Raw genomic sequence first — 10,786 nt, 5'->3', positions numbered from 1 at the left:
TTTGGCACGGAAAAGATGCACATGTGTTTTAATTTCAAGTTCATGAGGTTCACATTAGCAAAAGGCTAAATCTTGGTCCATACCTTCCCATCTTACTATTTTTTACAGCCAAAGGAAGTATTTGGAACATGTGTTTATTGTTTTTGCGAGCATTAACATCTGGGATAACCTGAAAATAGGATCCCCGCCATTTCTAGACACAATACTGAATTAAGGCTGTTCTGCCTTGCTTAGCTGGGGATCCCTTATGCTCATTTAGGGCTCTTAATAATTTTATGTGTGTTATTGGGACTGAGCTCATGTGCGTGGTCCTGATTCCCCCAGTTTGTCTTTCACCCTTAAATAAAAATGCAACATCAAGGAACTTTTATCATCAGCATTGACAACAAAATATGTCAACAACACCTGATCAATAATGTTATCAGAAACATTCCCCTCCCCGATCTCCACTAAGTGACTGACATCTTCATCTCCTTCTCCACCTTAAACTACTTGCCAAATCAACACGCACACATGGCAGCAAACTCCCTAATAACATACCACATGAACAGAGAAAAGCTGCTACTCACTTGTCTAACCCTATCACCTACCACCACATACACCAGCAGATCACCAGACCCTCAGAGCTGACTTCAAATATCAATCTTGGGCTCTCCACTGGATGAAACACAATACAAGTTTCTCTGTTACTCACCACTCACAGTGACACTCAGGCACTTATATGTTGCAAGTATCGAAACTGCTTGTATTTATGCATTTTGAGGTTATAGATTAGCCATTCACACTGCAAAGAAAATCTTCTTTTCAAAATAATTCAGCAAGCAGCAAATTCCTCTAGAGAAGCTTTTTAGATTGTCCAGAAGTTATCTTCACTGATATCTGTTGCCCTGTCGATTGAGCCTTGGCCGATTCTCTGCAATTCAATTGTGTCATTCTTTGCTGAGAAAATCTGCATTCTAGGTGAGGAAATGCTTACTTCTGAACAAACCTTGTCCATTTAACTTCCGAATACAGAACCTCCTACACACCAATTGATGGCCTCTATTTGGTTTTGCTCCCTCTCAAAATATTAAGGAACTCAGTAATATTATTCTACAGTGTAAACTATAAGCGACTGGCTTTACCTGGGAAGAAACTAGTCTCTTGTAGAGGAGAGATAAGGCTGGTCCCCACGAGCAGCCACCTCAACCTCTGATAGTAACAGACGGTAGGTGCTGCTCCAGGGGCTCAGATCCACAAATAAAGAAAAAAAACATAGGGGGAAAAACATCAGGCTGTGGTGATGGCTGTAGAACCAGGACGCAGAATAACAGAAGTCGCACATGGTAAAATGGCAGTACAGAAGTCCTTACGAGCACTGAAGATAAGGGCAAAAGCCCAGGAGGGAATAGAGCCAGAAGTACTGAGAAGAGCAGTCGACAGGAGCGAGGAAGGGGAAAAAGGACCAAGAAGGGGAGAAGTCAGGAGGTAAGGAACAAACAACAGAAGTGAACCAAGACGGAACAAGGACTGGAGAAACAAAGAGACAGGAGCATCAAAGCAACAGTGTGTTGCAACGCATCATCTTACTTGCACTGCAGGCTTAAAATGCGTAATTCTCTACGGGAATGAGCGTGCAGCGCCATCTTGGCGTGATTACATTGTGTACGTAAGTGAAACATGATCTGCACCATCTTTGATTGGGTCCACACCACCCCCAGCATTGCCAGAGGGACCAGGTTGTGGGCTGGCAGCAGTGATAGGGGATGTCATGCTCACTTTCATACCAGACTGCTCTGTGCTTACATGGAAATAACAGATGGAATTTCCTCAGCAACCATGGGACATGAATGTTGGAAGTGGGTTCCCAAGACCTTTCACATGGAGTGTACCAGTACACAGAATGCTGAAGTCTCCCTCTATAGAATCTGGAATCACAGATTTGCTGCACTTTGTGTTCGAGATTTGCTCCTTTGACTAGAGGTGGAGGAAGCTTCTTGGCTTTTCCTGAGCGGGGAAGGTAGGACTGCAACAGAGACACGTGGAACACCGGGAGAATGCGTGCCTATATTGCTGGAAGTTGTAGTTTATAAGCAACTAGATTGATCCATTTTAGGATTTGAAAGTGTTCATAGTAACAGGGAGAATTTAGAAGAGGTAAGCCTTGCAGGTAAAGGTCACGCAGAGAGCCAAACCATGTCTCTCTGTGTTATATGGAGCCTTGTCGTGTTTCTGATCTGCATAGATCTTGATGTTCTCTCGGGCCTTCTGTAGATTCTTTAGCATAGCTCTGTGTACTTTGTACAAAGTTCCAAGGATTCTTCTGCCCTAGGTGTAATAGAGCTACGAATTGGCATTTAATGAAACCAATGATGGTGAAATCCATGAGTGCAAAAGGAGGGCTCATGCCCAAGGCGGAATTAAGTGATTTATTATAAGAAAATGATGACCTAGGTAAACAAGGCCACCCAGTTATCTTGTGTGGCTGTGGTGTAACATCTGAGATATTGCTTCAGAGTTTGATTTTTGCTCTCAGTTTGCCCAATTGTTTCGGGGTGGAATCTGGAGGAGACACTATTTTGATACTCAACGCCTTGCAAATTGTTGCCCAAAATTTCTAAATGTCCCCTGTCTGAGGTTATCCTCTCGGGAGACATGTAGTCTAACGATCACCTTCAGAAATAACTGGCTCATCTTCTCGGCTGTAGGCAGGTTTTTTAGGGTAAAATGTGCCATTTTAGTTAAATTGTCTATTGTGACCATTATGGTAGTGTTACTAGTAGGGATTGGAAGCTCAACAGCAAAATCTGTGGAGATCATTTGCCATGGAGAGGAGGGTAGAGCAAGTTGAGTACTTTCTCTAACTGATCGGCTCCATGAGTGTCTTATTTTGTGCACAAACATTACAGGTCTGGACATAAGATTGAACATCTTTGTTTACTGTAGGTCACCAAAAGTGATGAAGGAGCATTTCTCAAGTGGTTTGGCTACTGCGGTGACCGGCAAATGTGTATCATGACATAAGGAGATGGTCTCTTCCTGCAGTTCTTGTATAGCAAAGTACATTTGCCGTCCATATACAGGGAGGTTTTCCTTTGAGACCAGATTCCACTGTTCCAAGAACAAGTCCTTGGGAGGCTTCTGCATCAAAGCATTCCGAATGCATTGGAGCAGGATAGTCACTACATAAATGAAAGTAGCATGTGGAAACATTCTTCCTCCTAGAAAGTGTTTTAGGTGTGTATTTTCATCTCTTCAAGAGAGCATCTGCATTAGTGTTCTCAGTGCCTGGTATATAGTTCAGTGCAAAGCGATAATGTGAAAAGAAATGGGTCCATCTGGCTTTTCTGCTGTTATGGCACTCAAACTCATGGAGAGACTGCAAAATGTGATGATTGGTGCAGATTTCCATATCACAGCGAGCTCCCATTAGCAAGTGTCACCATTCCTTGCATGCCAATTTAATAGCAAGATATTCTTTGTCTAACGCTGAATAATGTTGTTCTGCGGGTGATAGTGTCCAGGAGTAATATGCAAGAGGTTGTTCCTTTTGGTCTTCTTATTTATTTATTTATTTATGTATTTATGTATTTAATTGGTTTTTATAAACGCGCCTAATACTGCAGCTGAGTTTGGTTTCTAAGCGCGAATGCAGGAGTCAAACCTATGTTGCTCTGCTTGCTTCCAAGGCCAGCGCATGGTCAGAGGCATCGACTTCTATTAGGAAGGGCTTCTCCATTTCTAACTGACATAGAATGGGTGCAGTTGTAAACTTCTCCTTCAAGACCGTAAAGGCTTTGTCTGCTAGGACTGCAGGAAGAGATTGTGAACCTTATGAAACATGCAGTAGAAGGGAATTGGCTGAGCAAAGAAGAAAGTATATTCTTATCGAAAAGTCATCCTAAATTGGGGGTGTTTTATACACTGCCCAAGGGCTATAAAAACCTTGAGGTACCTCCTGGTCGGCCAATTGTATCGGCAATTGATTCACTTCTTGAGCCATTGTCGATATATAGTGAATTTTACCTTAAACCTTTTGTACAGGCCATGCAGTTCTACGTCAAGGATACAACAGAGATGATAAAAATACTGGAACCGATTATCATTGAGAGACGGGACATCCTAGTCACTATGGATGTTGAATCGTTGCACACGTCGATTCCTCAACTCAAGTGTCTAGCTGTTTTATGTATGTATCTCGATCAAAGACCTGGGCCACGGATGCCACCTACAGGCTTTGTGCTTAAGTGTGCCCGCCTGGCGATGTGTGAACATTTTTATCTGTTTAAAAAACAGATTTATAAACAATTTAAAGGGGACAGTATGGGCGCGACTTTCACGCCTGATATTGCCAACTTGTACATGGCCAACTTCGAAGATCTATATATTGTGGGTGCCAATAGTACACTTAACAACATTTTGCTCATTGTCTGATAACTTGTAAGCGGTACATCGATGATGTCTTTCTGATTTGGAGCGGAGACATCGGATCACTGATGTTGTTCTTTGAGTGGGTAAATAAATGTGATCCAAAAATCAGGTTCACAATGGAGTTGAACAACAAAAAAGTGAGCTTTCTTGATTCATCTATTGTTAAATCAGGGGAGAGAATGGAAACTACACTATTTAGGAAACCGACTGATAAGAACTCATTGTTACACTACTCGAGTTTCCATCCTGTGGGCCTAAAACAAAATCTGCCCTATGGGCAATTTCTCAGCATACGGAGAAATTGTACAAAAAAAGTGGACTATGTAGAACATGCCACCAATCTAAAGGAGAGACTCATTGATCATGGGTACCCGAAGAAGTTGGTAAAACAGAACATGAAGCAGGCTTTGAACACGTACCGCAAGGTATGTTTTACAGGAAGAGAAAAATCTGCAAAGAATCGACTAATATGTGTTTCGACTTTTTCGCCCATCAGTAATACCATCAAAAAGAGCATTAATGAGAACTGCCATTTAGTGAAAGAACCAGGGAGCCTAGAGAAAAAGACGATGTTTGCTTACAAAAGAAATTATAATCTGAGGCAGAAACTGGTACACACGTATGTGGAAAAACAAAGCGAACAGACAGTGATAAATCAATGGGGCTTCCCACCAATCACGGGCCACTATAAGTGTGGCCATTGTGCTATCTGTCCCTATAGTGAGACGAGACATATATCTGAACATGGCAATATCAAATGGAATCTAAAGGGACATATGAATTGCCACACAAGAAACGCGATATATATCTTTCTATGCCCATGTATATATATATATATATATATATATATATATATATATATATATATATATATATATATATATATATATATATATATGGGTAAAATGATAAGGCAGATGCGCATGAGAATCTCTGAACACAGATCTTGTCTGAGGAACAAGGTGAAGGATAAGCCACTGGTTGAGCACTTTATGAGGGCCAACCATACTGAAAATGACATCAGATGGTTTGTTTTGCAAACAATCAGGGCCCGTGCCGTGGAGGTGACATGAGTCTGATGTTCCATAAATTAGAACAATGTTGGATTTATTCCCTCGACTTAGTAAAACACGGCATGAACATCGCTGTGGAATAGATAGATTAAACGAGATGACTAAGCCTGTTCAGGTAAGCGCCCACGTGGAGATATTCACCATATCATATGGGGACTTCCTGGCCAATATAGATGACGGGATGTTTTTGCCATGATTATCAACATTGATTGTTGTACATATTCACTGTGGCTCATTCGAGAGGGATACATGAGTTGTTAGTATGCCCGCAATGTATTTTACAGCAGATGTTTCTATAGCGATTTGTACATTTTGAACATTGCCGTTTGGATCAGGCAATAGTTGTGACACTCTGACAGCAACACTATGGCTGGTGTCCCACTGTTGGGCTGATTTATCTAGCTGTCCGGACTATTAGACAACTATACTTTGTGCCCCCTCTCTATGTCCATTGCTGGAGACATGCTCTATAAGTTGGACACTCTGTTGTGGCGCTCTGTTTGGCGGTAATAAGTTTCACACATTGGAAGCAAGATGCAAGTAAGTCCTACTCAATATTTAGCATGTGAGTTGAAATATGGCCTTTTCACAGATACGGACATGTATGTTAATGATTAAGAGATGTAGGAAGATTGTATAGACCCATCACAGGCAGGAAGGCGAGAACGCAGGGGTGTGGAATAGCCGACATACACGAACACCTGATTTCGCCGTAACCATGCAGCCCGAGTCCCATGTTTATTGACACATGGTCGGACGAGCATAGCGGTTCTGCCGTATACAATCATCGGCGTGGACCGGGTGAACATGAACATTTGTGTTGTGGAAACTGTGTCCCGCATGTTCAGCTAGCCAAAGACATCAGCATGTAAGGGTGATATGCTGACATTGTGAAAATATGGTGGCTAAAGATTTGGTTGAATTTATTACAGAGATGCTGTGCTGACCTGGATGTGCGCACATGGTTTGACGACAGCCCTGTTGATCGCACTGTCATTCCCCACCAATTTTTTGCTGACTGGAAACCCCATTGAGTGTGAGTCTTTTACAATTATATTACATACGATTGGATTGTATATTGGGCATGGCGTGTTGGCTATGCGTGCTGATAGGCATATTAGACTGGAACCTATGTTTATACTGAGTCACATCTCACTGTTTTTCAGGTGGGTGCTATGCTAGGAGTTGTACATAGACTAATGCGATGATCCTTTGGACAGTGGCATAACAAGATAGATGTTATATGACAGTGGGAAACAGACAGACATCAGGAGAAAGTGAGTTCTGCCGTCTAGGTTATTTGTACGCCTGGGTGGTTTGTCCATATATGTGGATATGTAGGTTGACTCTGGGCTTTATTGACCTCCTATGCTGCCCCTTTGATTACTCGGGAGCTAGCTCTTTTGAGCTTTGGAACTCTGCTCTTTCGAACACTTGGGATTTATCCCTAGCACTTGCGCCACCACTATCATCTATAAATTGGAGGTCAGTGCGAGTCTTCACAATCTTTTACGGTTGTAATGCATAATTTGGATATGCCGAAGCAAAGAAATGAGGTTGGATTATAAATGGTTGTTTATATGCTTGCTTTAGGTAGAATGAAACTGTAAAGTTGTCGAAGACATCTTCCACTGATATTTATCAGGAGAGTGTGGACACAGTCTGTAAGAACATGTATGGGATTTTATTGTCAGCATACAAAATACAGCGTTTTTGCCAGCATACAATGTACAGTAGAGAAACACAGACAGGCCCAGTTTGAAACTGCAGGCATTCAGAGCACACATAAAAAAACTTAGTTTGCTGCCAGGTTAAAATAATGAGGTGCACAATTTATATCGAATGCTTCATGTGTGAAGACTACATTAGAATACATAACTGATTAACATTACTAACATTACTAAAGTACTAATTTCAACTTCTCTAACATGATAATGCAGTCTTCTATGCACAATGAAGTACAGTTCATGTTTTGGGTGCACTGTTTAAAATTAATTTTTCCATGAGGAAATGCACACTGGCGTTTTCTTCAGCTTGTGGAGGACAGAAGTATGTAAGATGCAGGAAGCAAAAGGAAACAGTTACTCTGGACGTGAAGTCTTCATTGTATTGAAAACGAAGGCTGATACAGGGCACATTCTTTTTACTCTGATTAGTAGGGATTGTAGGCAGACAAGTCACGTCAACAGGGGGCTGGATGAGAGTTTTGCTAATGAATGAGAAAGAGGGAGTTGGCAGTTCGTGCTGGGTTCAGGAGACGGACAGTGCCATATCTGTGGAACTCCAAGTTGGTTGAGTGCCAGCTACGGCATTTCAGCTGGCAGCCCCCCACTCATATACAGAGGAGTTTCATGCTGAGACTGGGACTGCAAAAGACAGCGAGGTCGTGCGGGGATCTCAGATCACTGGCCTTGGTAAGATTTGTGCCAAGTGAGGGAACAAAAAGTAAGGTGCGCGTGTGTTGCTAGAATCCATTGGCAGTGCAGAGAGGTTAGAAATAATTGTATGTTTATTTTTCTCTTTTTATATTCAAAGTGTAATAACATAAATTCATGTTTGCAAAACACCTACTTGTTTCTGTTTTGTTCTCTTATATCTTGCAGGTGATGCTGTAAATAGCATGTGGTAAGATTCTGTGGTTTGTAACTGTTTTGTAACATAAAGTGCAGATAAAACAAAACTGAGATTTTGGTGTCATTCATGCATCTGTGAATCATTTGTATATGAGGCGCAAAAGTGATGTTTATACCAGTGCAGTAGTGTATTTACCAATTTATCATTGTAGCTAAAATAAGAGAAAGTCAGTAATAGACATCTACAAAGTAGAAAGTTGTGTGCAATGTAATGAGTGATTCCTTCCTTGCATGCTGATGGGAAGGGGTGCCTAATCTGGCACAAAGATTACTGGATGTACATAAGCCAGTAATATCAGCCACAAACTATAGGTGGTGCCTTGAATAAACTCATTGGGTTCTCTGAAGTGTTCTAAGTCTGGGGCTTTCTACGGGCGACTAGAAGGCATTATAATAGAAAGGAAAGGTTTGTTTTATGATGGGGTTACAGTATAATAAATAAAAAACATGCTCACCATTATTCCACAGGAATAAGATAATTATGAAAATACCAAAAGGTAAGATACCACTAAAATTACTGCCAATACAAGCCAACAAGATATGGTCACTAAAATAGAGTGATACAAAACCCACTCTAAATGTAAGGATAGTTTACCGCCAAGTTACTGCCAATATTTTTACGGTAAGAAAATACCGCCAAATCCTGAATTTACCCCAATAGGACGAAATCTTATACAAATAATGGTGCGTTGGCCAGGAAACTAGACTCTACTGGGCGTGGCAGTTGTGTCTAACACTACCATACGTGCATTAAAGGGAACTCATTTTATGAGAGCAGTGTGACACTGGAAGTGAATCTCAGAATGTCTCAAATGGAGGCTACATTCCCAGAGTTGCTGCAATATCTGGAGGCAAAATTATATGCACATGGAACATGGTCATCAAATAACGGCAGAGTGGCATGACCGTATCTATGGGGAAGTTCAGAAAGAGCCATTGGACAACATTTTTGAACAAGATAGCATAATTCAGGTCTGTCTTCTGAGATTGTTAAATGCTGCTGATAAACATGCAGAGAAATATTGTCTGATACGACTATGTGCCAAAACATGGTTCATTTTAAATAGGTGCCTGCAAATGCAAGAAAATGATAACAAGCTGATTAGCAGACTAAAAGTTGAATTAGATGGAGCTAGTGAACAGGAGGAAAAGTTAAGAGCAGAACTGGAGGTATGTCAAAAGGACATGCAATCAAATTATAAAGAACTCGACACTCAATTGTCTCAAAGGAAGAAGCAGTTTGAGGATAGTGAGCAAGAATTAAAACACTTGAAAGGATTGGTAGGTCATATTAGACAAGATAAAGACTAGGTTATTTTGGAAATGAAAATTTTACAAAAAAAACATTTCGAGAAAGAAGGTGAGCTTCAGAATGCTCAACAAGAGATAGATAAAATGTTTCAAGAAAGAGACAAGAGTGACAAAGAGTTTAATGAATGCCAAATGCAAATGAGCGATATGAAAAATGTGATTAATAAGATGGGTGATGAAAACAATTACTTTCAGCTCCCTGGATAAACGACAGGGCACCACATTTAATGGAATTGAGGTGAATTCCATTTGTACATGGGGAGATGTCTGAGTTTGGTTGCAACGCCTTTGGGGGGTTTGACACACCCATTGGGGGCCGCCACCAATCCCATACGCCTGAAACAAGGGTTGAATCACAAAGTAGTGCAATCCCAAACATAGCGCCAAGTAGTCCTAACAAGATAATGAAATCAATCAAGGCTCTGATCAAACCATTCAAAAAAGGAGGGGAGTGCTTTATAGAGGACCACTTAGAAGCGGTGCACAATATATTTAAAGCCCTCCATATACCTAAGGTACAATATAGACAATACTTTCACTTAACTCTGGACTCTCCCACGGATAGCATCATCAGAGGATTAAATGAACAGCAGAACATGACATGGGCAGAATTTGAAAAAGAGATTATACGTCATTTTTCTCCATTCCAGTCATTACAGGAGGCAAAAAAAGTTGCATACATGATTACAGCTGGCCCAAAATACGCCCCATCGCCAATTTTTGCAAGACTTAAAAAGAGCTTTTTCTCATTTTGATGTATCTTTTGATCCCAATTCCAATGAGTTTAAAACTGCCTATTTCTATAGGTTGCAGAAAGACATTATATCACAGTTAGTCCGCAAATTTGATCGTGAGAAGTCCCTTGAGTGGATTGTGCACCAAAGTACAAAACTATATGAAGTGCTATACTGTCAGGTTAGAGAGTGATGAAATGAAAGATACCAGATCAAAATCTAAAGAATCCTCGGCAACAGTAATGGAGATCAGGTCAGATAAAATGTCACTTGAGTCCGCTCAAAGTCCAGGCAAAAATGATGTGACAACTGAACAGAGGGGTATTCCACAGAGGTTGCCGCCCTCTGCACCAATGTTTCAGTCAAATGATCCTAGTAATAGAGAGAGCTACATTAGCCCTAGGTATTTAGGAGACAGACCCCGGGCAGGATGCCGGCCTGATGTGTCAGGTATGAGCAATAATCTGAGACAAAACCAGGATCAAAGAAGTAATGGTCCCTACCATACATTGGGAACACAGAGCAGATTTGACCCCAAAACCATGATATATGGCAACCAGGATAGAACCCGGTATGTGGATCGATTTACTGAAAATGGGAATCAGCATAGGGGACAATACTCATA

The 10,786-nt window shown here is 41.1% G+C and overlaps 1 protein-coding gene across 2 annotated transcripts in view; it reads right to left on the bottom strand.

Moving 5' to 3' along the window:
• Positions 1-10,786, bottom strand: part of LMNTD1 (lamin tail domain containing 1) — a 2,112,860-nt gene that overhangs the window by 11,832 nt on the left and 2,090,242 nt on the right. The window lies entirely within an intron of this gene.

This window comes from Ambystoma mexicanum, chromosome 12 (assembly GCF_040938575.1).
Source record: "Ambystoma mexicanum isolate Mex_15411 chromosome 12, UKY_AmexF1_1, whole genome shotgun sequence".
NCBI lineage: Eukaryota > Metazoa > Chordata > Amphibia > Caudata > Ambystomatidae > Ambystoma > Ambystoma mexicanum.
The sequence above is the reverse complement of the archived record's forward strand: the minus strand, read 5'-3'. Positions and strand labels throughout refer to the sequence as shown.